The sequence below is a fragment of the Gossypium hirsutum genome, chromosome A03, assembly GCF_007990345.1.
Source record: "Gossypium hirsutum isolate 1008001.06 chromosome A03, Gossypium_hirsutum_v2.1, whole genome shotgun sequence".
NCBI lineage: Eukaryota > Viridiplantae > Streptophyta > Magnoliopsida > Malvales > Malvaceae > Gossypium > Gossypium hirsutum.
Window position 1 is genome coordinate 110,874,804 of NC_053426.1, and position 5,407 is coordinate 110,880,210.

The 5,407-nt window shown below is 30.8% G+C and overlaps 1 pseudogene; it reads right to left on the minus strand.

The window, feature by feature from the left end:
- Positions 1-602: 602 nt before the first annotated feature.
- Positions 603-2,302, minus strand: LOC107935036 (gallate 1-beta-glucosyltransferase-like; annotated as a pseudogene).
- Between the last annotated feature and the right edge of the window lie 3,105 nt (positions 2,303-5,407).

Consider the following 5,407-nt stretch of genomic DNA (forward strand, 5'->3'; position numbering starts at 1 on the left):
TTAATTTGCCGTCCAAAATCTTTCGATATTTTATAATCATTTAGCTTTCGATTACATTTAGAGCTAGACCAAAATCAAAATCTTAAACAGTAAATAAAATATATATTTAGCAAAAATATATAAGGTTTAGAAACTTGAAATAAGATTTAAATATGGATGAAAAAATATAAATTATTATATATATTAGGCACATTTATAAATTAATATATTTAGCAAAGGGTATAAATTATGTTAGGATGATTTTAAAATATTTAATTTTTAGGTACGGATAAAATGGTATTGCATTATTTACCTTTAATATCTTCTCTAATTTAACTTTAATTAATTAAAAAAAGCTTAATTTTAATTAAATTATTAAAAAATTAAATAAATAAACAGATACTTTACTTATTTTATAATTTTTAAACCATTTTTAATTTTTTTCACCTTAAAGAAATCATTATTTTTTTAAATTAATGATTGGTTTCGATTTTTATTTTCACTTTTTTTTCTTATAATTTTTTTATAAATTTTTTGAATGTTTGCTTGTAAAATTTTGAATATTCTCTAATACTAAATTATTTTTTCAAACCAAATCCTAACGTAATTAACCCAAGTTAAACTATAGCAACCAGTACAATTTACTTACAAATAACTTAACATGCATACATGTAAATGGAAAAGCTATGGTTAGATAACTATATTTATTTCTGTTCTTTTCAATCATCATTACATTACCTTACGAAACATCCATATATCACAGCTCAACTATCTCCACCTCGGTCGGTGAGTGCTTATTCACAAAATTCATAGTAGCTGCATCAATGTCGTCCACGTGATTCATTGCCATGCTCGTGCATCTCCTTCTGACGTCATTAATAAAGGCCTGTATGTTCCTATCAGAGGACCAAACATGCCATTGCTGCCTCCGCCGCCGCCTTCCACTTCAAGGCGTTGCGCTTCAAATCCTTTGCCTTCGGCCCCACTGTTGCTTCCACAAAGCATTTCGCCACCTCCTCCTTTGGAATTATCCTGTTTTCTGCCTCTCCACGGCCCATTCTCACCCCGGTCTTAAACACGTCGACCAAATAAACAGCGTTCGTCACTTGATCGCCCCATTGAGGGAACGCAACGATGGGCACACCACATGATAGTGCCTCCATCGTCGAGTTCCAACCGCAATGCGACACAAAGCAGGAAACCGAAGGGTGAATCAGCACTTTATCTTGTCGACTCCATTGCACGACCTTGCCATTGTCACCCACTTTCTCCAAGAACCCTTCAGGCAAAGTGTGGATTGGAAGGCCATACTCCTTTGCCGGCGGTTTCATCACCCACAAGTATGAGATACCAGTGGCTAACAGCGCTTCAGCTATTTCATCCACTTGTTCTTGTTTCAAGTAAAGAACAGTACCAAACGAGATATATATCACTGACGCGGCCGGTTTCGAGTCGAGCCACTCGATGCAGTCATCAGGTTTCATGATGTCACAACGGATCGTGTTGTTTGGTACTTCGGGGTACTTGAACAATGGACCAACAGTCTTTATAAGGCAAAACTTGGACATGTATTCAACGATTTCAGGCTCGAGTTCTTGGAAAGTGTCCATCAATACACAAAATTGCTTATCAAGTTTCTTAAATTGACCAAGAATGGCCGTCCTCAAGTAAGCAAAAGGAGTTGAAGGGTGCAAAAAGCTAGGAACTTCATCGTGCTTGAGAAGCGGCATGGACGGCAACTGAACATCAAATTCAGGATCAGTTTCAGTAGGAAACGTCACTAACCCATGATTGTAATGGTAATAGGCGGCGAAACACGCGCAAGACTGCACCCAAAGCATTGCAGAAGGGATGCCGAGACTTTCAGCAACATCAGATGCCCAAGGAATGAAAGGGTTGTTGATGAAGCAAGAAACGGGGCGGTTTTGCTCGGCGTATCTCTTTATCATCGCTGAAATCGCTGGTTTGCCTGCGAGCTCCAGTTGGTGCATGTATTGGTCGAGGTGTGCGCGTCTCGGGTCGTCGTCGTCCCAACCATCCTGGAACGATTCAAATCGGAGAAAGCCATCGCCCACAGGGATAAGCTGGTCGTCAGTGATGTTGTTGGCTTTAGCCATCTGTTTGCCGAAGCCTTTGGGTGTAGATAGTGTGACAAGCAAACCCTTGGAAGCGAGGCGCTTGCCGAATCTAAGAAGAGGGTTTACATGGCCTTGGCCTGGAAATGAAACAAGAAAGACATGAAGCAGAGGCTCAGTTCTCATTGTATGCATTAAAAAAGAGGAAGATTTTGATTGTCTCTTGGAGAGAGAAATGGCAGTCTACGTATATATAGTGATTTATGCTAACCGAGGAATACATATCGTGTTGTCGACAAATCAAATTCCGAGCAGTGCATTTATTTGGCATAATGATCGTTTTGTTTTTAATTACTTTACCTTTTAACTTTCAAACTTTTAATTTTATTGTTTTTTTTAATTTAAAATATTTCACTATTAACTTTTAATGATATTGATGTGATTATTTGTGTGATAATTCACGTTTTTTGAGATCATTTCATCCGTTAGTACTGACCAATCACTTGTAAGAGATTCAAGGTCCATCTACTTAGATTTTGGTTGAATTGAAATACTTAATAAGTTGTATTTTACTAGTATAATTATTGTAAATTCTAAAGGAAAAATAATTTAAATCTTTTAGGACTCTCTTAATGTAGATGAGAATTAATCTTGGTCATTGATGTAAATCTAATTTGTACTATCGGGTCTGATTGAGCTCAAATTATAAATAGAGATCTCTCTCTTCGTTTATAACCACTTCAATTTTTCAGAGTTAAAAAATATATTAAGAACATTTACTCAAACGTCTTATGTGCATTACTTTCCTTTAGTTTTTTTTTGTTTTTCGTTGCTTTTTTGTTCGAGTTTATTTTCACTATACTTTGGTGTCTTAAAGAATTTCTGCGAGAATTCTCACTTTTGCAGGAGTTAGATTTACTTAAACAAATTTAAAGCAAAAAATTTACTTAAGACCGCACAATTTGCAAGGCTAAAGTTTTAACCCTGTAACATAAGCACTTACATTAAATAATGTTGTAATGAAACCATGATTTATAATTCAATAAAAATTAGATTTTCGTTTATACATATTTAAATAATAAACAAAATTTTAATATTTATCAATTTTTTTTCCGGTTGACTCATAGTCTATTTATTAGTAGCTTTCAAATGTTTTTTCTTTTCATACTTATACAAATTTATCATCTCAATTACATATAAATATATTTATATAAATACAAAATTATTTTGAGATATTATAAATCATTAATTGAATTTATATCATATTTTATTTTTAAATATAATTATCAAAATAAAAATAATGTCTACCAATTTGATATAACTTCAACTTTTTCAAATTGAAAAATTAACACAATTATTAATGCAATATTTATACATGTAACATCTTAAATTTTGCGGGTGAAATTTCTAATTACGACAGGAGTGGCTCGATGACGTACTGAATGACGTGCTGGTGAGGGGTTACAATCAGAAGAAAAAAAAGTGAGAGAAATAGGCATTTTGCGACTTCACTTATTACCAAAGAGACAAAATATATGAATGCAATGCAATGCATTCTAAATACTATGTTATCATAATTGATGTTTTGGTCCCTTATGTGGTCCCTTCTCAGTGCTATTTTTCCGAACATTAGCATATGCTGCTAACTAACAAAAACATTGACACTTATGTATAGTACTCGAAATTAAGAATTTGTTGATATTTTTTCTTTAAATTTTAATGTGTGGTGCAGGTTCATGCTCAAATTACGTATTTATTATTGCCTCCTAATAATGAAGGGTTATTATGGAACTTGCACAATACATGAAGTTGTGGTAGTATAGAGGTGGATTGGCGAATTCTTTGTTGAAAAAAAATGTAATTTTTAAAAATTTTGAGTCATATTCTCGATTGGTTAAGGTGGAAAGTTGAATCATAGAATTATGGTTTTATATTCTTCTTTATGAGGCCTTTATAACAATATATCATATACTCAAAATGGTTGAATGGTAAATGAAAAATTGATACTCAAAGTAAACTACTTGTGAATTATGCTGAGGAAAATGAAAAGAATTGGTCCCACATTAATTGGGAATCAAGTGTGAAACCTGTATATATATATATATATGTAAACCAACTCAATAATTATTGAATGACTAAACTAATGCTCTCCCTCATGTGTAGGGGATGCGAATCTAAATTCATTAGGGTTGGAGGCGCACTCCCATAACGTAGGAGATAAATGACTAAACTTGATTTCTTTTTTCAATACTATATCGGTTGCTTTGTAAGAACAACAATCTCTTTGTTTTTTTTTTCTAATGATCATAATTATGTAAATGATATTCTGAATACAAGTTTTACTTGGGCAAGAAGTTTTGTAACGTCACTCTTAAAGATTTTTGAATGAAGTGACTGATTATATGGTAAAATGTACTATAAGTAGGCTTGCACTTCTACAGTGGTTTGAGGAGCCACCATCTTCTGTGGTTAATTTATTGTTAACTTATTGCAATGCTTCCATGTAGATTTAGTTTGAAGCTTTAATGTAATCGCTTTATACTGTCTTTTCTACAAAAAAAAATGTATTATTTACTATTGTGATTATATTTATAGTTTTACTTATTGTCATTGGCAAGTGCTAGATTATGGTACATTCACAATTATGTAGTAACTATATTTATAATTATATTTTGGCTTTAACTCATGATTTGGTCCTTGAAGTATATCAATTTTCTAATTTTGGTATCTAAACTTTTTTTTGTCCTAATTTGATTTTTAAAGTATCAGTCATTTCCCAATGTGGTATCAAAAGTATGCATCCGTATATTTCTTTAGTCCATTTTTTGACGGACGTTAAAATAAAAAATTATAACCAATTACAAAGCGCCATGTGGTGCCTTTATGTAAAAAAACAAATATGTTCTTTTATTAAATGTATATACATGCTATAAAATATAAAAAAATGGAAATAAATATATGAAAAATTTAGAAAACTATATAAATAATCTAGAAAAAAACATATAAATTATAAAAAATTTATAAAAATAAAAATTACAAAAAATAAGACAATTGAAAATAAGTTAGTTGAAATTAATAAAATTATTTAAAAAATGTAGAAAATAAAAAAAAGTTTAAAAATATTTTTTTATTAAATTCTAAAAAGGTATTTAAATTTCAAGTTTTTTTTTTACAATCACTTGAATTTTAAATACAAGTTTTAATTTTTATAACATTTTTCAATTTTATATATGATTTTGAATTTTTAAAATTTATAATTATATATTTTTTAATTTTATAAAAAATATTATAAATTTTATTTATATATTATATATTATATATTATCTTTTTACGTTTTTAATTAATATAATATA